This window comes from Eleutherodactylus coqui, chromosome 5, assembly GCF_035609145.1.
Source record: "Eleutherodactylus coqui strain aEleCoq1 chromosome 5, aEleCoq1.hap1, whole genome shotgun sequence".
Lineage (NCBI taxonomy): Eukaryota > Metazoa > Chordata > Amphibia > Anura > Eleutherodactylidae > Eleutherodactylus > Eleutherodactylus coqui.
The window spans coordinates 25,413,624-25,439,279 of NC_089841.1; the positions used below are offsets into that span (position 1 = coordinate 25,413,624).

Consider the following 25,656-nt stretch of genomic DNA (forward strand, 5'->3'; position numbering starts at 1 on the left):
TGCCTTCCTTTTTGGGTTGGGTTGCTCTCGGTACCTGCGAAACAAACAGTCTGACCATCAATGACTATGGTTAATGTTTAGAGTATGAGATTTTGATCTGTTTTTTTTTCACCCTTTCTTCTCTAGCTAGCTTTAGCTCCAGGACGGTTTGGAGCTATTTGTTGCCCTTTCCGCCCTGGACCTGGTGGGTGTCTCACATATTATGGGAAACGCTCCCAATATCTGGACCACTCTGGGTTTACAAGCCCAATACATTGTTGTTATGTTTCTGTTAGTTGTAAGTTTTCCCAGCTATGTGTTTTTATCTAAGGTAATATCCACATGTAAGCACTATGTCTATCTGCTCCGATATGTAGGATCTTCTAGCCCTGTGGGAGGGCTGTAGTTCCTAGATCAGGGCCTTCTGGGCCTCGAACAGGTAGAAACCATGGAGACTCTCATCCAAGAACTGAGATATAATAATAAATAGAGATGAGCGAGCACCAAAATGCTCGGGTGCTCGTTGCTCGAGTCGAACTTTCTGCGATGCTTGAGAGTTCGTTTCGAGTAACGAACCCCATTGAAGTAAATGTATATGACCCATGCTCCGCTAAGGTTTTCATTTGTGAAAATCTGGAAAACCCAAGAAAGTGATTGAAACGACACAGAAACGGATAGGGCAGGCGAGGGGCAACATGTTGGGCTGCATCTCAGGTTCCCAGGTCCCACTATTAAGCCACAATAGCGGCAAGAGTGGGCCCTCCCCCCCTAACAATTTTTACTTCGGAAAAACCCTCATTGGTAAAGCACACCTTAACTAAGCACCACACTACCTCCAACCAAGCACAATCACTGCCTGCAGGACACACCACTGCCTCTTCTCCTGAGTTACATGCTGCCCACCCCTCACCCCCCACACACGACCTTGCGTCCGCAGTGCACACAAAAGTGTCCCTGCGCAGCCTTCAGCTGTCCTCATGCCACACGCTCACTTCATAGCCACACCACCCTCATGTCTATTTATAAGTGCGTCTGCGATGAGGAGGAACCGGAGGCACACACTGCAGAGGGTTGGCAGGGCCAGGTAGCGACCTTCTTTAAAAGGGGCGGGGCGATACCCTACAATGCAGTTGAGAATCAATGAGAAAATGACGTTCGATCTTCATTCCAATAAAGTGTCAACCTCCGTCAGGAGCTGCAAACGTGGGCATGAGTTAAATAGCTATGGGGAATCCATGATGCACATTGCTGATCCCCTGACCCCAAGCAGGAGGAGGAGGTGGCCTTACAAGGCCAAGAAACCATGACCAGGGCCCGCTGTAGCCTGTGTGGAAAGGATGTGAGCAGGCCCTTGGCCAGGCTCGGTCCCAGCAATCACCTTGTGGGACCCAAGGTGCCGCGACTGACATAGCAATGGAAAGTCCATGTGTCCACACACTACTTATTCTGTTTGGGTGTCGGATACCTCATCAACAACGCAAGGAGTAAACCATCTGCACTCTGCACCCTACCCGAGTCTGTCAGTCTTTTGAGGACAGACAGGTAAAACACCTCTATGGGAACTCTGTGTGCACCCACAGCATGGGTGGGCCCAAGGAACATAAAGAAATCAGAGTGCCCAAACATGGCAGACTTTCACTGCGCCCAGGACATAGGCCTCTGCACAAACCCTCAGCAATCGTGGGCATAGAGCGGACTCCGATGCTAGCGTAGCTGTGTACGTCTCATTAGCGCTGTATCGCTCCTCTTGTTTGTCCCAATGCAGTGCCCCGGATAGCTGTGGTAACGTGAGAGAAAATGCATGTTGGCTTTGGCCCACACTCCATGCCATAGTCAGTCTGTTTTTTTTTTTTAAAGTGCCAGGCAGGTACAACTCCGCTATGGGAAGTCTGTGTGCACCCACAGCATGGGTGGGTCCCAGGAACCCAGAGAAGGTACATAAAGAAATCCCATTGCAGTGCCCCGGATATCTGTGGTAACGTGAGAGAAAATACATGTTGGCTTCGGCCCACACTTCATGCCCTAGTCAGTCAGTGTTTTTTTGGGGGCCAGATAGGTAGAACACCGCGATGGGTAAACTTAGTGCACCCATAGTATGTACAGACCCCTATAATATTCCTGTAGCAAAGGTATAAGCTGACCCCAGTAACAGTTATGTTGCAGAAGTCTAGGGAGACCCCAGTAACATTTCAGTAGTGTGGGAGATATCCTATATGTTCACCATTTTGTATGTATTTTCTGTTGTCAACTGTGTATACTGTATTTTGTCCATAATGGTCTGAACCTCTGGAGGAAGGGAACATCACTTTCCTCCCCCCCCCCCCCCCCCCCCCCCCCACAAGAATTGGAGGAGCTCAAGAACTGGAAAAACCAGTTCTAACTGGCCAAACCTTTTTAGGAGTGCTTTGTCTTGGACAGCAGAGAGGAGAAACACAGGATGTTCTTCTCATGAAGCCTAATTCAAGAATGAACTGAGCGTGCTCACTGAAGTTCCTCCCAGATGGATGACATCACAAGCTACCTCACAAATACCTCCCTCGGAGAATGACCAATCGGCTCCCTAAATACTGTAACTGTAAATTACTTCATTTCCTGTGTTAAGATTATTTAAGTTTACGCGCGCTGAATAAAGACAGACTCTTTGGGGAACACATGATGTAGGCTTGTGGTCTTTGAAGGCTCTCCAGGCCTGTACACATATTATTTAATTTGGAACACATGGTATATCTATAATAGCGAATTTTGCGCTAACAGTAGTAACAGTATAGACAGACCCCAGTAACATTTCTGTAGTAACAGTATAGGCAGACCCCAGTAACTTTTGTGTAGCAGCAGTATAGGCAGACCCCTGTAACATTTGTTTAGCAGCAGTATAGGCAGACCCCTGTAACATTTCTGCAGCTGAAGTATAGGCAGCCCCCGGTAACATTTCTGCAGCTGAAGTATAGGCAGACCCCTGTAATATTAATGCAGTTACGCTCCTCTCCTTTGGCCCAAACAAGTTTCTCAGATAACTGTGGTAACACGAGAGAAAATACATGATTCGCATTGCTGATCACCTGACCCCAAGCAGGAGGAGGAGGTGGCCTTACAAGGCCAAGAAACCATGACCAGGACCCGCTGTAGCCTGTGTTGAAAGGATGTGAGCGGGCCCTTGGCCAGGCTTGGTCCCAGCAAATACCTTTTGAGACCCAAGGTGCTGCGACTGACATAGCAATGGGCAGTCCATGTGCCCACACAGTATTCATTCTGTGTAGGTGTCGGATAGCTGTAGCGACACTGCAAGGGGAAAGGCATCTGCACTATGCACCCTACCCAAGTCAGTCAGTCACTTTGTGCAGGACAGGGAAATCACCGCTATGGGAAGTCTGTGTGCACCCACAGCATAGGCGAGTCGAAGGAACCCAAAGATAGCATTAAATATGAAGGAATCAGACTGCCCAAACATGGCAGACTTAAAGTGCGCCGAGGCCATAGGCCTCTGCCCACACCCTTAGCAATCGCGGGCATAGAGTGGACTCCGATGCTAGTACAGCAGTGAACGTCTCATTAATGGAGTTACACTCCTCTCCTTTGGCCCAAATGAGTTTCTCAGATAACTGTGGTAACACGAGAGAAAATTCATGATGCGCATTGCTGATCCCCTGACCCCAAGCAGGAGAAGGAGGTGGCCTTACAAGGCCAAGAAACCATGACCAGGGCCCACTGTAGCCTGTGTGGGAAGGATGTGAGTGGGCCCTTGGCCAGGCTCGGTCCCAGCAAACACCTTGTGAGACCCAAGGTGCCGCGACTGACATAGCAATGGGAAGTCCATGTGCCCACATAGTATTCATTCTGTCTAGGTGTCGGATAGCTCTATCGACACCGCAAGGGGAAAGCCATCTGCACTATGCACCCTACCCAAGTCAGTCAGTGACTTTGTGCCGGACAGGTAAATCACCTCTATGGGACGTCTTTGTGCACCCACAGCATAGGCGAGCCGAAGGAACCCAAAGACAGTAATAAACATGAAGAAATGATAGTGCCCAAACATGCCAGACTTTCACTGTGCCGAGTACATAGGCCTCTGCACACACCCTCAGAAATCGTGGGCATAGAGCAGACTCCGATGCTAGTACAGCTGTAAAGGTCTCATCAATGCAGTAACGCTCCTCTTCTTTGGCCCAAACCAGTGTCTCAGATAACTGTGGTAACACGGGAGAAAATACATGATGCCCAGTGCTGATCCCCTGACCCCAAGCAGGAGGAGGAGGTGGCATTACAAGCCCAAGATACCATGACCAGGACCCGCAATAGTCTGTGTGGGAAGCATGTTAGCAGGCCCAGGGGCAGGCTCGGTTCCAAGCCTCCACCTTTGTGACCCAAGGTGCCCTGAGTTACACAGCAACGGGAAATCCATGTGTCGCAACATAGATAGCTCAACACTGGAAGGGGCAGTCTTTGAGTTCCTTGGCCTAGCCTATGCTGTAAGTGCACAAAGATGGTATTACACAGGAAGAAATCGGAGTGCCCAACCATGGGAGAGTTCCGCCCCGCCATGCAACTTGGCCTCGGCCAGCAATTCTGGCCTAGTCAGTCACTGTATTATTTGTGCCACATAGGTAAAACACCACGATGGGAAGACTTAGTGTACCCATAGTATAGACAGACCGTTGTAACATTCCTGTAGCAAAGGTATAAACAGACCCCAGGAACATTTCTGTAGCAGCAGTATAGGCAGAGCCCTGTAACATTTTTGTAGCTGCAGTATAGGCAGACCACAGTACCATTTCTGTAGTGGAAGTATAGGCAGACCCCAGTAAGATTTCTCTAACAGCAGCATACGCAGACCCCTGTAACATTTCTGTAGCAGCAGTATCAGCAGGCCCCTGTAACATTTATGTAGAAGAAGCATATGCAGACCCCAGTACCATTTTTGTAGCAGCAGTATAGGCTGTGAGGAAGGAGGAGCAGCAGCCAGAGGATTCAGAGTTTCAGCAGTGGACTGAGTAGAAGACTGGGTGCCCGATACATTGCTGGATGCATTTTCTGCCATCCACGACAGGACCTGCTCACACTGCTCTGTTTGCAATAAAGGTCTACCACGTGGACCCATAAATTGTGATATGAAGCAGGGGACCCCAGAAACGTACCTCTCTCCTAATCCCGCAGCAGCCGGCTGGGATACACCTGGACCAGGAACTCGGCCTGTGCCCACACCCTCACTTGGAACTCCGCATCCTCGCCTGCATCCACATCCTCGACCCCTACCCCTACCCATCATCATGGTGGATTACGAATAGAGCAGACACAGACCGCTGTAAATAATTATAGAATTATATGCGTACACTTTCACACAGAGAGCGGAATCGTAACACTAACTACAGGCAGAAAAAAATGGAAGGAAGGCCGCAAACAGGCCTAGCAATGCAATAGTGATGCACCAAAACTCCCACCAGGCACCCAGTAAAATGCAGACGGTCAGAGGTAGCCGAACGAAGGAGCTTTTTGGGGGTTTTTTTTAAAAGAAGACAGGCTATATACTGTGTATATGACTTTCCCTCTATAAGTACCTGTGTTGGCCGTACGCTGAGCGTCAAATTCACTGCAGACACAGGCCGGTGTAAATAATCTTGGAATTATGTGCGTAGACTTTGTCGCTGAGAGCGGTATTGTAAGGCAAACTCCAGGCAGAAAAAAATAGTCAGTAAGGCTGCAAACAGACCTAAGTGCAATAGTGATGGACTACAACTCCCATCAGACACCAGTGAAATTTAAACAGTCAAAGCTAGCCCAACTGAGGAGCTTTTTGTTTTTTTTGGTCAAAGAATACAGGCTATATAGTGTGTATATCACTTTCCCTCTATCAGTCGCTGTGGCCGTATGCTGTGCATCTCTAATTCACTGCAGACACAAGCCGGTGTACATAATCTTGGAATTATGTGCGTAGACTTTGTCGCTGAGAGCAGTCTAGTAAGGCAAACTCCAGACAGAAAAAAATAGTCAGGAAGGTCGCAAACAGGCCTAAGTGCAATAGTGATGGACTACAACTCCCATCAGACACCCAGTGAAATTTAACCCCTTAACGACTGCCCCATCGGGAAACTACGTCCTCAGCAAGTGGGCTTTAATCCTAGAGGACGTAGTTTTATGCGTCCTCTTAGGATTAATGCCCACTTGCCTGAGGACGTAACAGCTCCATGCTGTCGGTGCCCGCAGGTAGCCGACAGCATGGAGCTGTCATCCCAGGATGCGGGCAGTCCCCCCCGGCTTTGCGATCGGTGCTATCCAATGGATAGCTCCGATCGCAATAAAGTAAATAAAAATGTGTAAAAAGTTAGATATTCAGCTGCCCTGATGGATCGTATCCATCAGGGCAGCTGAAAATGCTCACCCGGCTTGTCCGCGGTGTCCCCCGAAGATCGGGTCCTCCCGGACCCGCCGCCGGCCTTCTGCGCATGCGCGCCAGACAATGACGTCACGCGCATGCGCAGAAGCCCAGGAGCCCCCGGGAAATTTGAAATCTCCTGGCTCCCGGCTCCTGAAGGTAGCCGGGAACCAGGAGGTGTTACCGGGGACCGCTGTGAGCGGTCCCCGGGCCCGCGATCGCTGCTATCCAATGGATAGCGGCGATCGCGAAAAAGTTACAAAAGTTAAAAAAAAAGTCAAGTTTCACCTCCCCTCATGGATCGGAAAAGTGTAAAAAGTAAAAAAAAAAGTTAAAAAAGCTTGCGTTTCATCTCCCCCCACGGATCATATCTGTGAGGGAGGATGAAATGACGTACCTAAGGCCCGCGGATTTATCCGCGAACCTTACCCCAGCTTCTGCGCACGTGCCTGTCGCCAAAATGGCAGGCGCATGCGCAAAAGCTGTGGTAATTTAAAATCTCCCTGCTCCTGGCTACAAAACTTAGGCGAGAGCCTGGAGATTCCACGGGGGGCCGCGGTGAGCGGTTCCTGGTCACGTCTTCGCCGTTATACAATGGATAATGGCGATCACGTAAAAGTAAAAAAAGGTGAAGGCTCATCTCCCCTCACCGATGCGATCGGTGAGAGGAGATGAAACTTTTTACCGGAGGCCTCCATATTCGCACTCCGTCGCGATCCTCCTCCGTGAACTTTCCCGGATTCTGCACATGCGACCACCGGCAAAACACCGGACACATGCGCAGGAGGCGGGGAGCCCAGGAAACTTAAAATCTCCTTACTCCCAGCGACCAACGGTCGCTGAGAGCCTGGAGCAGTGACGGGTGGCCTTGTTGAGCGGTCCCCGGTCACGTGATAAAAAGGTAGCGATCTACCTTTGGCCGGTCTCACATAACCGGATAGGAATTACGGATTCTGCATGCGTCTGATCCACGGTAATACGCAGATCAATCGCATTGGATTACACAATTCCGCTCACATTAGCGGGTCGGAATTGTGTGATCCACTCGCAGAAAAGAGAACGCAGCATGTTCTATTTTACCGCGGATATCCGCAACATAGAGCCCATTGTGCTCCATGGTCGCGGATATACCCGCTGCCCATACACAACTACATTGTATACGGGCTGCGGGTACCCATGTCATCGCTAAGCGACGGTGCGGGAAATGCAAACAACAACAAAAAAATATACTGCGCATGACCGCCTGTGTGAATATGCAGTTATGCACAGTACATTACATGGCTGTACGTAGGGTCACAGCCGGGATCCGTTGCGGGCCTCCGCAAGCGGATTCCACCTATGGCTGCGTGAGCCCGGCGTTATTCAGACCGCTACCTGTAATCCGTAATTTACAAGAAGCCCCGGGAACGTTCGCCTTCATGCAGTTCCAGGAGCAGCTTGTTGAGCGCCTTCTGTGTGAGACCGCCGCACCTTAGCAAGATTACAGAGACTCACAGAGCGCCACTTTTTACACCCCATACCCGCTACTGAGGTCACAAAATACCCCCCAAAAAGCATGAGAGATGGGGGGATACCCGGTTTTATTGCCCCATGTACCCATCCAACCAGCCTCCATAATTACCCCTGTCTTCGGAAATACTACACAGTTCACATTATTACTTTTATCTAAGATTTGGGGAACGCCGAAAAGGGTGCGGAGGGGAAGGGGGGGGGGGTATTTTTTTAAGGTGTCAATTTTTATTCCGTACAAGTGGGCCTGGAAACTTATTCAGTTGTGCCCTGTAATCCAACGGGTGTTCCCTCCATTATAGGCCTTGCCATGTGTCCTGTAAGTAGATTAAGGCCACAATGGGTATGTTTTTGAACACGGAACAAACGGGGTATCCATTTTGGGGTGAACGCCTTCATTCCTATGTACACTGTACAAAAAAAACAATTTTTAAATTGACGAAATTGCCAAAAAAATGAATATCGTAATTTTTTCCTTCTGCTTTGCTTAGATTTATTCAAATACTGTGGGGTCAAACTAGGCAGTGCACCCCTAGATGAATTCGTTAAGGGGTCTAGTTTGTAAAATGGGGTCATTTGTTGGGGTTCTTTATCGTTTTGGATGCTCAATGGCTCTATAAGTGGGCGATGGGGCCTGGAATTTATTCCGTTGTGTCCTGAAATCCAACGGGTGCTCCTTCTATTATAGGCCTAGCCATGTGTCCTTTAAGTAGATTAGGGCCACAAGGGGTATGGTTTTGAACACGGGACAAACAGGGGTATTCATTTTGGGGTGAAAGTCTTCATCCCTATGTGTGCTGTACAAAAAAACCCTGTTTTTAAATTGATACAACTGCCAAAAAAATGAAAATTGCAATTTTTTCCTACTGCTTTGTTTAGATTTATTCAAAAAGTGTAGTGTAAACATACACAGTACACCCATAGATAAATTCATTAAGGGGTCTAGTTTTCAAAATGGGGTCATTTGTGGGCGTTCTCTGTCGTTTTGGCCGCTCAAGGTCTCTACAAGTGGGCAATGGGGCCTAAATCACCTTCATGCTAAATTTCAGTTCTGAAAGCCACCGATTACTCCTTTCATTCTGGGCCCCGTTGTGCATCCAGACAAAAGATTAGGGCCACAATGGGTATCTCTCTGAACACAGGACAAACAGGGGTATCTATTTTGGGGTGCAAGTCTTCATTCATGTGTGTGCTGTACAAAAAAAAGCAGTTTTTAAAATAACAGAATTGCCAAAAAAGCTTTTTGTTTTTTTGGTCAAAGAATACAGGCTATATACTGTGTATATCATTTTCCCTCTATCAGCCGCTGTGGCTGTATGCTGTGCGTCTCTAATTCACTTCAGACACAGACACAGCCCGGTGTAAATAATCTTGGAATTATGTGCGTAGACTTTGTCGCTGAGAGCAGTAGAGTAAGGCAAACTCCAGGCAGAAAAAAATAGTCAGGAAGGCCGCAAACAGGCCTAAGTGCAATAGTGATGGACTACAACTCCCATCAGACAACCTGTAAAATGCACATGGTCACAGGTAGCCCTAAGAAGGACTGTTGGGGTTCTTGTACACAGGATCTTACACTACCACTCTCCCTATCTCAGCAACGCTGTCCCTATACTATGTAGTACAGACTGCAGCCTGAGAACGCTATAGCTGTAATGGGGCTGCACGCCCGATATACAAAAAAAAAAAAATTTGCAAAACTGCTACCAGCAGCCACAACAGTAATGCACACGGTCAGATGTGGCCCTAAGAAGGACCGTTGGGGTTCTTGTACACAGGATCCTACACTAACACTTTCCCTATAGCAGCACCAGCACTGTCCCTGATCTCTCCCAGTGTGTGACTGTGGCGAGCCGCGGGCGACCCCACTTAAAATACTCGGCGGTCACTTGATCTCGCCAGCCACTCACTGCAGGGGGGTGGGATAGGGCTAGAACGTCACAGAAGGAAGTTGTAATACCTTCCCTGCGTTTCTATTGGCCAGTAAATGGCACAAAACTTTCAGGGAAGGCAATGGAATTGACTTGAACATCGCGTGGTGCTCGCCTCGAGTAACGAGCATCTCGAGTACCCTAATACTTGAACGAGCATCAAGCTCGGACGAGTACGCTCGCTCATCTCTAATAATAAACAATCAGCAAAATGGTAGTTATCCTATCTCATAAAGTTAAGGGATTTAATGTGCCTCTAAAAAGACGCAAAGCTCTGGCCCAATATTTGAAACTTAAACCAGACATTATTTGCCTACAGGAGACTCACTTCTCCTCCTCACCAAAGTTTTGTCACCCCCAGTACTCTAAAATATATTCCTCAACAGCCCCTAAGAAACACCAGAGGGTTACTATCCTGATTATAACTTTCTCCTCCTGATCGTCACCCATATGGAAGCTGATCCACAGGGCAGATTCCTTATTCTGCAGGGCTCTCTCTATGATAATAAAGTAACGATAGTTAACTCCTACGCTCCTACCACAAATCCACGTAAACTCTTTTCCATGGTGGCCAATAAACTCTGAAACATTCCAGATACCCACATTTATTGGATAGGAGATTTCAACATGGTGCGGTCCCCCTCTATGGATTGCTCTTACTCGGGTCTTGATAGACTAAGTCCAGCTCAGTGAGTCTCATTGAGGGTCGCACTGGTGGATTTGGCAATAGCGGATGTGTGGAGGAAGAATCATGGAGCAAGAAGGGGTTACACCTCCTTCTCTCTGCCCAAGTCTTACTCGCGCATAAATTGGATCCTTGTATCCCCTTTGATTCTGCTGGTACTGGTTCAGGCCAGAAATATCCCATGTGCCTGGTCGGACCATGATATAGTTATGTTGCACTTTCTGGATAAACTTTCACACACTCACACTCTGTAAGATGGAGACTTAATGAAGCTCTTCTCAAAAATCCAGTGTCTCATTCCTAAATTAATGACCAACTCAAAACCTACTTAGATACGAATGTCATCCCCAACTCACAACCGGTTTGGGTCTGGTTAGCACATAAAGAATATATGAGGGGACAGATCATTAAAATCACGTCACACATTAAGCTAGAGAGAGCTGGAAACATAGTAAACCTGGAGCGCGGTTGGGCATCCTGGAGCGAGCGAACCAACAGCTCTCCAGTTTAGCCCAGATTAAAGAAATAAGAGATGTTAAGCTTTAGTTGAATCTCCTCTACACATCCCAGGCCGAGAGGGCCCTCCAGTGGACGAAAGCCTGTTACTACTGACTGGCTAAAAAAAACCCCGATAAGCTGTTAGCCACAAAGCTTAGGCAAAGAGAGAGATTCACAGTTTACTCTATCCGATCCAACAACGGGAACTGCACCTCAAATACCCACACAATTGCGCAGACATTTCGAGATTTCTATAGCTCCGTCTATAAATATAAACCACAGAGGCACCCACTAGCATCACAGTCCTTCTTGGACGAGATGTCCCTACCGCAACTAGACCCAAATCAACAATTGATTTAATCCAAACCATTGGGGTGGAGGAGGTAGAAGAAACCATAAAAAACCTAAAGCTAGGCAAAGCCCCAAGGCCTGATGGGCTGGCTGCCCTCTACTATAAAAAGTTTGCAGAGTCCCTTATCGACCCCCTGGTTCATCTGTACAATGACCTCTTATTAGGAAAACATATACCTGAGGAGTTCTTAGATGCTCAAATAATAGTAATTCCTAAACCCAATAAGGACCACACCACCCCAAAGAATTACCACCCCATTTCCCTCTAAAACCTGGATTATAAAATTTTACTAGTATTTTTGCCAACTGGATAAATAAATATCTTCCCTCCGTGATCCACAAGGACCATGGTGGGTTTTATACCTGCACGACAAGCCCCTGATAATGTTAGAATAATTCTGAACCTTGTCCACATCGCACAATCCCAGAATTCACCACTGCTTCTTCTAGCACTCGATATAGAATAGGCATTGGATAGCCTGTCATGGGACTATCTATTTACTGATTTAGATAGGATAGGTGTGGGAGGTCACCTGAGGCTCGCCTAACACGCATGCTGCATTAGCTGAGGGACAGACCTGCTGGAATTCAGGGAAAATGATAGTGTAGGGTAGAGGTTGCGATTAGGCAGGGATCCTTGCTCCAAGAACCCAACAGTCCTTTCTGGGACTACAACTCCTCTCATTGTGTGCATCAGCAGTTTGGCTGGCTGGGAGCCGTAGTGCGCACAAAGTATTCTCAAGCATCCCGGCTGTATACTGTTACCGGTTTTATGCAGTATACTGCTAGTGGTGTACAGAGAGTAGATAGGAAGTAACAAAACTCCTATCATTTGTTTATTTTTGGGGGGCTTTAAGCATACGCTATATACCCCTGTGTGCGTCCTGTCAATCCACGCTATCTAACAACAGTATACTATTACCGTTTACGGTGTATATTTTGGTCTATAAGCGTACGCAAAATAACTCGCAGTTTGCATTGCATTTTGACCAAGTGCATTGTACAATATGATAAAGACTAGGGCTAGGGGGCGAGGTCAAGGATGTGAGCGTTCGAATGAGGGTGTGGGCAGAGGCCGAGGTCCCGGGTGGGGTTAAACAGTGCCTGCTGCTGAAGGATTAGTAGAGCGCATCTATGCTTCATCTCACATTTTGCAGGTCCGTGTGGTAGACCATTATTAAAAGCACAACAGTGCGATCAGGTCATGACGTAAATAGCGGATAACGCGTCCAGTAATTTATCCAAACCCAGTTACATGCAGTCCACTCACGCTAGCCAAGGGACTGGACCTCTAAATCCTCAGGCTGATCCTCCTTCCTCCCAACCTGGTTACACTGGGAAAAGGAGAGATTCAGAACAAATGGTTGGAAAAAATGGTTCATCAGCCACCTGAGGAGTTTGTCGTGACCGATGCCCAAAATTTGGACCCTTCATAGACTCAGGATGATGAGGGTGGGGACTCCCAAGTAGTGTCTCAAGAGCTATTTGTGGCTGATGATGATGATGAAACCCAGTTGTCTGTCAGTGAGGTTGTTGTTAGGGCAGTAAATCTGAGGAAGGAGCAGACTGAGGATTCAGAGGAAGAGCTTGTGGATGATGAAGTGACTGACCCCACCTGAGTTGGAAAGCCTACTGAAGACAGCGCTTCAGAGGGGGAGGCAAGTGCAGCACCAAAACAGGTTGGAAGAGGCAGTGGGGTGGCCAGAGGGAGAAGCAGGGCCACAGCAAGTAATCCCCCAACTGTTCCCCACAACACCTCCTTGTGGCAAGCTCCCGTGCAGAGGGCTAGGTGTTCGAAGGTCTGGAGGTTTTTCAATGAGAGCGCAGACAACCGACGAACAGTGGTGGGCAACCTGTGCTGCACCAAGATCAGCAGGGGAGCCACCACTACCAGCCTGACCACCACCAGCATGTGCAGGCATATAATGGCTAAGCACCCGACGAGGTGGAATGAAGGCCATTCACCGCCTGCAGGTCACACTGTAGGCCTCTTCCCCTATGTTACATCCTGCCACAGAGATGCAATCCCCCTCCCAGGACGCAGACATGAGCGTCTCCCGGCCTGCACCCACCCCTTCACCTCCACAGTCCTCCGCCGCCTCCTCTAATGTGTTCCTTCGCAGCGTTCAGCTGTCCATATGTCCATAACCCAAGCATTAGAGCGCAAGCGGAAATATGTGGCCACCCACCCGCATGCACAATCGCTAAACGTGTATATCTCCAAACTACTGAGCCTGGAGATGCTGCCATATAGGCTGGTAGAAACGGAGGCTTTCCGCAACCTCATGGTGACGGCCATCCCTCGCTGCTTGGTCCCCAGTTACCAATATTTTTCCCGCTGCGCCGTCCCTGCCCTACACCAGCATTTGTCACGGAATATAAACCGTGTCCTCACCAACGCGGTTACTGGGAAGCACCACTTAACCACCAACACATGGACAAGTGCTGGCGGGCTGGGACATTACATCTCCCTGAAGGCACATTGGGTTAACCTGGTGGGGGCTGGGACCAAGTCTGACGATGGGTCCGCTCACGTGCTACCCACACCGAAGATTGCGGGTCCTACCTCAGTCATGGTTTCTCTGGCTTATTTTGCCACCTCCTCCATACCCCTTCTGCTCCTCCTCCTCCGCCTCTCCATCTGTCCCGTCTTCACCATCTGTGAGCATGTCTCCTTCAGTCTGTAGCTCGAGGCGCTGCAGCACTGCTATGGGGAAGCGTCAGCAGGTCGTGCTGAAACTACTCAGCTTGGTGACAAGAGGCACACCTCCCAAGAGCTGTTACAGGGTTTGACCTAGCAGACAGATCTGTGGCTTTCGCCGTTGAACCTCCAACCAGGCATGGTCGTGTGTGATAATGGCCGTAACCTTGTGGTGGCTGTGCAGCTTGGCAGACTAACATATGTGCCATGCCTGGCGCACATGTTCAATCGGGTGATATGAGGGTGGTCTAGTCAGACCACCCGCATATCTGTTTCTCAGCACGTATTGGAGGAGGAGAAGTGGGAAGCGATTGCTGCCCACACTGCAGAGTGTACCCATGCTACTTCCTTCACATCTGTTCAGCGTGTATGGGCTGAAGAGGAGGAGGAGAAGGAGACTGAGAGTCATCCTCCTAGTGAAGAAAGCGATGTGTTGCATACTGGACTCACATGGCACACATGGCTGACTCCATGTTAAGCTGCCTTTCCCGTGACCCTCGCGTTAGACGCATTCTTGCCAACACAGATTACTGCTAACCCTTCTCGACCCATGGTATAAGGAGAACCTTTCCACTCTCATTCCCGAAGAGGAAAGGAGTACGAGATTGATGCAATACCACAAGGCCCTGGTGGAAAAGCTGATACTAAAGTTCCCATCAGACAATGCTAGCGGTAGAGAATGTAGTTCAGTGGGACAACTAGCAGGGAAGATGCAGGAATCAGGCAGCATGTCTAGCGCAGGCAGGGGGACACTCTCCAAGGCCTTTGTCAGTTTTATGGCTCCCCAGCCAGACTGTGTCACCATTCCCCAGTCTAGGCTGAGTAGGAGGGAACACTGTCAAAAGATGGTGTGGGAGTACATAGCCGACCTTACCAACGTCCTCTGTGATCCCTCTGTTCCATACAACTATTGTGTGTCAAAGTTTGACACATGGCACAAACTTGCACTGTACGCATTGGAGGTGCTGGCCTGCCCTGCCGCTACCGTCTTATCACAGAGGGTGTGTAGTGCTGCTGGGGGAATTATCACGGATAAGCGTAGCCGCCTGTCAACTGACAGCACCGACAGGCCTACACTCATTAGGATGAACAAAGCCTGGATTTCCCCTGACCTTTCTTCTCCACCGGTGGAAAGCAGCATAACATAAAGTATCTTTAAGCTGGAACTGGAGAACCATGCACCCTCTATCACTCCAAAAAAGGGAAGAAGTAGCTTGAACTATCCTTTTCTGATTTTCCTCCTCCTCCTCCTAAACCAGCATGTCAGCATTCTCTGTTAAATCTAATTTTTTACGGAGGGCTGCCTACAGGCTCTGTTAGCAAATTAAGCAAGTACGAACTCTATTTTTTTTTTAAATTTTCAGGGTTTCACCTGCACTCTGGGTAAAAAAAATTTTCAGAGGTACACCTATATTCTTGGTACACAAATTTTTCGCCTATACTCTTAGTAAAGCAATTGTTTCTGGGGTTCGCCTATACTCTTGGTAAAGCAATTGTTTCTGGGTTTCGCCTATACTCTTGGTACACAAATGTTTCAGGGGTTCGCCTATAGTCGTGGTACACATTTCAGGGGTTCGCCTATAGTCTTGGTACACATGTTTTAGGGGTTCGACTATAGTCTTGGGACACGTTTCAGGGGTTTGCCTATAGTCTTGGTACACAAATCATTCAGGGGTTCACCTATACTCTTGCTCAACAAATGTTTCAGGGGTTTGCCTTTACTCTTGGTAAACTAATGTTTCAGGGGTTCACCTATACTCCTGGTAAACAATTACCCTGCACTCTCGCTCCACAGATCTTTCAGGTTCTCACCTGCAATGTTGGTAAAAAAAAAATTCTTTTTAAAATGGGTTGCTTTCTTCATAAACAATGTAGAAGTACTGGCCTCTGAGTCCCCACTATGCTGGCGTTTGTGGCTAATGAAATGCTGCGACGGAGGTGGCATGAGATAGCACTTACAATTATACATTAATTTGTCTGCGATTTGTCAGCTATAAAGCACAACTTTAAAAGGGTCACCCGGCGTACGGAAACGTATCCCAGCGCGGTAACCATCTTTGGCCACTAATTTCTTCATGGTTCATGTTGTCCTTCCCCGGGGCACTGGTTAACAAGCCCCCCGTGGAGATATATTTTTTTTTCTATTTGCACGCTTCCTCAACTGGCAGAGGCGTCGCTGTGTGCCTGGACGCTTGGAGGAGGTGCCCACGTCAGACGGTCACCCGCCAGCTACCGCGGGTGGATCGGCAGAGTGGGGACTCAGGGACTCCGTGGCTCTGTCCCAAAGAGAGGCGACAGAGGGGCGGCTACGGTGCATTGACTCCAGTGTGCGCATCCCCACTCCTTCTCGGCACTTTGAGACAATAGGTCAAGACCACTCCTGGACAAAGGCGGGTTGACCTTAACCCCCAGGACGAGAGGAAAGGGCCGCTCCTCTTTCACATGCCGCTCCGTGCAAGGGCGGCTTCGGATCGTCCTACGGCGTTGTAAAGCTCCCGTCGGCGAAGTACGCGAAGGGGTGCACCTTACCCTGTCTGGGATGTGGATAGATGGATGCAGCGCTGAGAAAAATTTTCAGTACACTGTGGAGGCAGGCTCGTGCCTTCGTCTTGGTGGGGAGTGGACAGCAATGCCAGAATGTAACACAGGAGAAGAGGCAGTGGTGTCACCCGCAGGCAGTGATTGGCCTTCGTTGCACCTAGTGTGGTGCTTAGCTAAGGTGTGCCAGCATGTGTGCCTTGCTGATTATGGTCTGTCCCAACTAAATTGTTAGAGGGTTGACCGCCAGGCTCTTGCCCACAATTTGGCTTAATAGTGTGACCTGAGAGCCTCAGATGCATCCATACATGCTGCCCCTGCTGTTCCCTATGCCTTTCTGTGGTGTTTCCATCACTTTCTGATGTCTTCAGGTGATTCGCACAGCTTTCCCCATGAGGAGCATGGGTCACCTTCAAAAATGTTCGAGTGTCCCAATGACTTCAATGTGGTTCATTATTTGAAACGAGCCCTTGAGCATTACGAAAAAGTTTGACTCGAGTAACGAGCACCCGAGCATTTTGGTGCTTGCTCATCTCTAATCATAACACCACATCATACTTCATTCCATACACCTCCTAAATACCATACCAATATCCTACCAAGCATTATTATCAGCAGTGCCACACTTTTTACATCCATACTTTCACAAAATTAATTTCTTTTCCATTCCCTCACCATCCCATTCTCAGATCCTGACCTTAGTATCTAACAGTCCCTCTCCGTTCTCCTTTCCCATTATCCAGCACCCTCGTTTAACACATCCTTATAGGTCTTCATAGCAGCACAATGAAGACATGCTGCACTCTGTAGCCACAACCTCTTACCGGTGATGCCGGATCCCTCCCTGCAAACACTAAATGCAAAGTGGAGGAGGGGCTGGTGGGGATAGTTTGGGGTTCGGGGGCAGCATGAGCCAAGGCACCTCTCCAGCCCTGCACCGCCACCTGATACTGTAGCAGTAGGGCTGGTGGAGCAGAGATCTTCTGCAGCCGCATTCTCTTGCTAACGCTTGATACAGCAGCCGTCCGCCGTGCAGTCGCTGACTAGCATCACTGTATGACCGGAATGCTTACATGTCAGCTATTAGTAATTGAGTATTGCTGATCTGTAGGCCTTCTGATTATACACTGACTTTACTCAACAACTGTGAAGTGAGTGGCTCTACTAATACAACTAGCACAGTTTTCTGTCTGCCCAGCACCTTCCTCCCTCCCAGCTACAATCCTGCTAAATACATCCATTACCTGGTGATGGGAGCGGCTGGCGGGTCTCCATCATGGCGTCCTTATACAGATCCTTGTGGCCTTCTAAATACTCCCACTCCTCCATGGAGAAATAGACAGCGACATCTTGACACCTTATAGGAACCTGACAACACAATATACAGTCATCACCCAGAAGCCTCCAGTGCTGTTACTGTATAATGTCCCAGCATTCCCTGCATCGTCACCTCTCCAGTCAGCAGCTCAATCATCTTGTTGGTGAGTTCTAGAATCTTCTGTACATTGATCTCCTCATGTATCAGGGGGTGAAGTGAGGGCCTCATGTTTGGGCTCAGGGGTCTCCCCCATCTATCACACACAGGGGCCCGACAGTTATCACTAGAGGTCTTCTTCTTCACTACTGTGTAATCCTGTATATGGGAAGACATTAATAAATATCACTGCAGACATTTCCAGAGTCCATCACCTCTCCAGTGACATCATCTGTTATTACCATAGATAAGAATGATGTAATGTGACATCATCAGAATCTCTCACCTCCCCAGTAAGCTGGAAGAGTATCTCTAGGGTGAGATTTAATACACTTTTTTCCATCTTGTTTCTGTCCTTCTCCATTTTTGATGAATCAGTCATGTAGGGTCCTAAATGGAAAGAATATGAACCGGTGTAAAAAAAAAAAAAATCACAAAAAAGACATTATAACTGTCTTTTGAGATAATAAGAGGAAACATTTAAAAGTATTTCCGTATTACTTATAATTGCTTCACAACCCCTGTGTCTTTCCTGGTTGCTGCTGACCAGGACATATGACTACTGCAGCCAATCACTGGCTATAAAAGGTCTCTGCTGTGGGCAGTGATTGGCTGCAGCAGTCACATGTCCTGGTAAGCAGCAACCAGGAAAGAGGTTGTGAAGTAACCTGAATGGTCTCCCCCTTCCCTGTCCCACGTACAGCCAAGCGCAGAACAGTGATAACTTGTCCCCCCCCTCATAGACCCCAGCGGAGAGCTGTCACTCTGAGTAACCCTTGAGTGCCTGATCCTAGCCCCCCGCAGGTACTGCCTGCACACGTCTCTCCATCCTTCCTATTCCTCTTTCCTCAGTCTGCTGAATCCTGTCTCCATACCCGGCACACAGGCAATCTGCGATACTGAGACGAGGCTGAGCTTATAGACAGGGCATACAAGTCATGGGAGGAGGCCATGCTGTGTAATAATGTGCAGTTATTGGAGCTGAAGCATTACTGGGGAGGGGGCTACCACTGAGAGATGATGTACAAGTGAATGCAGAGTAAGTAGACAGAGGACATCACTGCTACAATAGGTCAGGAATGCAGGTGTCCAGTGTCACAGTGAACTCCCAGTGCACAGAGATGGCAGGAGTGAGCGTACAAGTGTGCAGGAGGATATATACCAGTTTGTGGTCCTCCAGCATCACTGAAGATAAAAACAAGCATTTATTAGAACTTCTGGCTACAAACATAGGACCGCCATCCAAAGAGAAGGTCCATGTGGGCACTTCATCAGTGCTGGAGGACTACATGCGGCTCATTCCGACAGGCGTTCTGTCGTTCCCCTCCCATCACCTTTATTATTGTAGATTATAATACTATTATAATAAAATATTAACCCCCTGTCTACCCTACAACACCAAACCCTGACACTACTCTGGAGAAGTTCGTGTCATTAGTATAAAACATTTTTTTCCTATTTTCTTTTGTCTGAGGCCGGGGTGTATACTATAGTCAAGTGTGTCTAATAGTCTAAAAATATGGTAAATACCAGAGGCGTAGCTGGGTTTCCTGCACCCAGGGTAAAAGCGTTGTGCAGCCCCACATCTGAATCTTGCTTGCTGAGCCTCTCCCACTAGTAATTAATAATGGATGGTAACTCATTATGTTGCTTACATTTTTCAGTAAGTCACAGCAAATAATAATGCTGGTAAATCACTAAATGTAGCAGTAAAACATAATTTTATTAATATGCCCTATAGAGTAAAATACAAGCACTAAATGAGGGTAATAATACCAAAAACTGCATAATAGACCCCCCTGGTGCATCCAGTACTACCATGTATAATTGGAGCAGCTGCCCCAAAAAGAGAAAATATAACCCCCTTCCTTCCCCCTGTATTAGTAATAATATAATAGTACAGTATGAAGTACTGCTCATTGAAAGAAAGGGTGGGGGAAGGAAAGACAATCAAGCACAAGATCTTCCTATAGGACAATCTTCTCACTCCTGACGCAGCGTCCCTTTCTCTCCCCCCCCCCTCCTTCCCGCACCTACCTGTCATCACCCTAGCTCTCTCTCACTGCGCTGGACAGTCCCACTACCCCCACTACACATGCTTCACAATGAAGGCATGCTGCACTCTGTAGATACAACCTAGCAGCTCTTACCGGTGATGCCGGATCCCTCCTCCGGGCCTGAAAGCAGTAAATGCAAAGAAAGAGCTGGTGGTGATAGTTTGGGGGTCTAGGACAGCATGGGCCAAGGCACCTCTCCAGCCCTGCACCGCCGTCACCTACTGTAGCAGTCGGGCTGGTGGAGCAGAGATCTTCTGTAGCCACATTCTCTTGCTACTGCTTGATACAGCAGCCGTCCACCGTGCAGTCGCTGACTAGCATCACTGTAGGACCGGGATGCTTACATATCAGCGATTAAATGTGTATTGCTGATATGTAGGCCTACTGATTATACACTGACTTTAATCAACAACTGTGTAGTTAGTGGCTTCACTAATCCAACTAGCACAGTGTCCTGCCTGCCCAGCACCTTCCTCCCTACAAGCACCAGGGGCACATGCCCCACTCCCCCCAGCTACAATCCAGCTAAATATATCCATTACCTGGTGATGGGAGCGGCTGGCGGGTCTCCATCATGGCCTCCTTGTACAGATCCTTGTGTCCTTCTAAATACTCCCGTTCCTCCATGGAGAAATAGACAGCGACATCCTGACACCTAATAGGAACCTGACAACACAATATACAGTCATTACCCAGAAGCCTCCAGTGCTGTTACTGTATAATGTCCCAGCATTCCCTGCAGCGTCACCTCTCCAGTCAGCAGCTCAATCATCTTGTTGGCGAGTTCTAGAATCTTCTGTACATTGATGTCCTCATGTATCGGGGGGTGAGGTGTGGGAGCCATAATTGGGCTCAGGGATCTTCCCAATCCATTACACGCAGGGGCCCGACAGCCATCACTAGAGGTCTTCCTCACTACTGTGTAATCCTATATATGGGGAGACATTAATAAATATCACTACAGACAATTACAGAGTCCATCACCTCTCCAATGACATCATCTGTTATTACCATAGATAAGAATGATGTAATCAGGCATCATCAGAATCTCTCACCTCCCCAGTGACATCATCTGTTATTACCATAGATAAGAATGATGTGACATCATCAGAATCTCTCCCCCCTCTATTGACATCATCTGTAATTACCACAGATAAGAATGATGTATTGTGACATCATCAGAATCTCTCACCTCCCCAGTAAGCTGGAAGAGTATCTCTAGGGTGAGATTTAATACACTTTCAGCCATCTTGTTTCTGTCCTTCTCCATCTTTGATGAATCAGTCATGTAGGGTCCTAAATGGTAAGAATATAAAACAATGTAAAAAAAAACCATTATAAATTTACTAGTGATAATAAGGGGAAACATTTAAATGTGTTTTCCCATTGCTTAAAAATGCTTCACAACCCGTGTCCCTCCTGGTAGCTGGATAAAAGCTCTCCGCTGTAGCCAGTGATTGGCTGCAGCAGTCACATGTCCTGGTCAGCAGCAACCAGGAAGGACACAGGGGTAATGAAGCAATTCATGGGAAAACACCTTTAAGATGATATTAAAGAGAAGCTGTTTTGTGAGTTTCATGAACTAGAGGCAACACAAAACCCCGACAGAGTTCTCCTCACCCGGATCAATTGGACTGATCAGCGACCCAGGCAGGGAGAAGTCGGCAGCGACCGTCCCACTGACTCTTCTCCAAGTTCAGAGCTGCTTTTTACTGTGTTTTTTCTGAAGCGCTGCAGTGTTTTAGAGCACAATATAGATGTCTGCAATGTACATGCAAGTTTTCTTGTCTATTTCTGCATTTGAAAAAAAAAAAATTCTGAAAAAACATCTCTGTATAAAAAAGCCACCAAAATAACTTGTAAAGAAACATATGAAGTTTATGGCTTAGGGAAGGACTTGGGGAATTTAGATAACTGTAAACGTAACTAGAGCAACAAGTGTCAGGCAGCTGCTGTCAAGGCAAATAGGATAATGGGGTGCATCAAAATAGGTCTACGGACACATGAGGAGAGGATTGTTCTTCCTCTTTACAAGTCGCTCAAGCTCTGACATGTCCTTCTTGAGTCAATACTATAGACTATATTCACACATGGAATATAGTCTATAGTATTGACTCAAGAAGGATAGGACAGAGCTTGAGCGGGTTTAACAACGGGCAAGTAAAATAATAATTGGGGGGGGGCAGTGACTGATGTTGGAGGATGCTTAGCTCTTCTCTGCCAGACCTAACAGCATGTAATCAGCACTACAGGCAGTGGAAACCTGGGATTCACACAACAGGACCTGCCTAACATCTCCTGACATCGCTGGCACCAGTTGTGATGGTCAGAGGTAAGAAGAAGAGCCCTCTGAAGTTCACAAAGTTCTTCCCTGCCAGCAGGGAAATCCAACATGGCGCCGGCAGACAGAGAGCAGACAGGGAAACAGCCTCCTCTAGTAAACTCCACAGAATTGTAGGCTGTGAGGGATTCCCCTCTGCTGGAGGATTCCCTCCTGCGCTGCCATCATCATCCAGCAGTCCACCATCTACAGCAGCTCTCTCAGAGCCTGTAATGGGCGCTGCTGAGGAGGAAAAGGCTGAGGGGAGCGCTGAGAGGAAATCTCAGCATTAACCCCTTCACTGCCTGCCACTCCATACTCTGCAGAGAATTACAGTGAAACCCCTTCTAACACAACCCCAGTAAAACATAAGACCTATTACAGGTACCAGATACGATCGCATTATAGACCGGGCGCACAGGCTTCTGAGCCTTAATCACTGCCCAGGTCCACAACAAGGGAGGTCATCACACGTATCCATGTTCATCACATTAAAGAGTAAATAACGTCTGTCGCCAGGTGATCCCCTACAGTCCCCGATCACTTTCACAATATTTTACTGTTTGCTGACCTCTGCACCCACTTTTCTACGTCGGAGGGCATTCAGACCTTTTTCTGTAAAACTCATTATCAATAAAAACTGTGCTAAAATTATGCACAAACAAGAAGCGCTTGAGCTCTGCAGGAATCGGGACCTTACACCACATAATAATATGGTTGTGTAACAAAGCTCTCTGGCCTTCTATGGACACATCCACCACCAAACCCCAATCTGCCCTTGTATTTTATATTTGGTCTTTGCAACACCCGATGGTTGGAGTAGTCCTGGTGCAGTTGGCTGTTGGTCGGCGACACTGGTGAAACGCACCACGAAACAGGACAAAGCGCAGAGTCTAGATATGGACCTTATGTCGGAGAAGGCGGTATATAATCAAAATCCGGGTTACAAGTCAAAGGATCAAGGCAGGCAAGTCCTGCAAACAGGTTCAAGGGTCGGTACACAGTAACTCAAGATCAGAATAGCTAGCTGAGAACAGGAAACAAACACCACTGATTTTCTGGCAAGGAGCAAGTTTCCCAGCTCAGGTTAAATAGCCCTGCAGCTTGGCTGAGAGCATGGAGAAGGGTTAACTCAGGCAATACTGGTGGAAAGCACACAGCACTGCAGAGGAGTAACTTCAGCAGTGCTGATAGAAAGTAAAAGAGCAGTTCATGCAGAAGAGACAGTGTGATGCCCGCATCTGCCCGCAACAGCAGGGGGGGGGGGGGGGGGGCGGCAGACCCAGGCAGACCCCTTCTCCTCCTGCCAGTTCTTAGTAAAAAATTTTGTAGAAGGGGAGCACTGATATTTTCTAAAGGCTCCCAAGAACCGTGTCTCTTCCAGTCCACCAAAAAATAGGTCTTGTTCCTGATCTACTACATATCTAGAATATTCTTGAACTCGCAAACGTTTTTTGGAGTTAACTTGGGCCACAGCAGATTTGGACTTTTTAGAACATTTATTGAGAACCAGGAGGTTTGAAAAGTGAGATATAGAAGGAATTAGGTATCCGCAGGGAGCCGTAACTTGTAGCATATAGGGTTCACCTTTTTGGATATCTCGAATGGGCCCAAAAATCGAGGTGCTAATTTATAAAGTATGGAGGAAAGCCATACTTTATCACTGGAAACCAACTGCGGAGGGGATCAAAGCTTGCAATCGGTGAACTTCTACATCTGGTTGGTTGCTCTTTCTAGTTTAGTCTTGTCTTCTGACAGATTCTGGGAAAATTCTCCAGTGATGAAACTGCTGCCGCAACTTCAGATGTGGAAGAAGTAGGCAGAGGAATCCTGGGTTAATAACCATACACTATGAGAAAGGGAGATTTATTAGTGGACTCACTGGCATGATGGTTATGGGAAAACTCGTCCCAGTTAAACAGGCTGGACCAATCGGCATGATGTACATTGGTAACGTGATGGAGGTAATTGGTCAGGATCTGGTTGGTATGTTTAACCTGCCCATTAGACTGTGGATGGTAAGGAGAAGTCCAGGGATGCATCTATAAGCTTACAAAGAGCCCTCCAACATCTTGAAGTAAACTGGACGTTCCTATCAGACACCATGTGCAGAAGAAAACCATGTAGCCAAAAGATGTGGTCAATGAACTTTCAGAGGGATGAAGTAAGCCAGCTTGGAAAAACGATTGAAGACCACCCAGATGATTGTGCACTCATTGGATGAGGGCAAATCCGTAATAAATTCTGTGGCTATGTGCTGCCATGGGATCTCTGGAATGGGTAGAGGGCAAAGAAGACCAGCAGGTTTTTGTTTTGAGGACTTGTTTTGAAACAAAAGATCTGGATATCCTTCACCATAGCTAACTAACGGTAATGACGACAAATTACCTCCATATTTTTAAGTTGAACTGGGTGTCCACCTACCTTAGAACAGTGTCCCCAGGATAAAACTAGTTTTCTTTTAGGTACATATGTCTTTCCAGGAGGAATATTCTTTATTTGAACAGGAGCCACGGTTACTAAACTGGCAGGGTCTACGATGTATTGTGGCTTCTCCTTAAGATCACTGGAATCTAAGGATCTTAACGGTGTGTCCGCTTTGACATTCCTATTGGTGGGCTGGAATTGCAAAATAAAATCAAATCGAGCAAAGAATAAGGACCACCAGGCTTGTTGAGGGTTGAGTTGCTGTGCGGTGGGTAATTGCTAGAGTACTACACGGAATGGTCTACAGTGTGAGTGGATATCTGGTGAGAAGATCAGAATATCATCGAGGTACACGACAACACACTCATAGAAAAGGTCCCTGAAGGCGTCATTCACAAACTTCTAAAATATGGGTGGGGCATTAACCAGACAGAAAGGCATAACCAAATACTCAATAATGCCCAATCCAAGGGTTTTCCACTCGTCACCCTGTTTTGCCAACTGGAAAACCACAAGTTTGGATAAGGCTTTAAAGAAGTGGGTTTTGGATAACTAAGCCTACACCAAACAGGTTTAAAGTCCACATGAGTATTCATAGCATTTCACATTTAAGATACAAAATGGATGGATAAAAAAATCATAAATAGCCATTTATATAGGCTTCCATTACAAGAAGATATGAAATGGAGGGCTACAAATAGGCAACTATATTTGCACCACACACCCTCACGAATGTGGAGGAGATTAAAAGTTCCACGTACATCAAGATTCGTAAAGATACGAGCTCAGTGCAAGCAAACAGTTCATGGATTAAGGGTCACG

General features: G+C 47.6%; 1 protein-coding gene and 1 pseudogene across 2 annotated transcripts in view; both read right to left on the minus strand.

Moving 5' to 3' along the window:
* The window catches only part of LOC136627324 (zinc finger protein 585A-like), a 525,937-nt gene that overhangs the window by 257,244 nt on the left and 243,037 nt on the right, over positions 1–25,656 (minus strand). The gene's annotated exons all lie outside the window — the stretch shown is intronic.
* LOC136627322 (zinc finger protein 420-like) overlaps positions 1–25,656 on the minus strand; it is a 417,405-nt pseudogene that overhangs the window by 124,790 nt on the left and 266,959 nt on the right.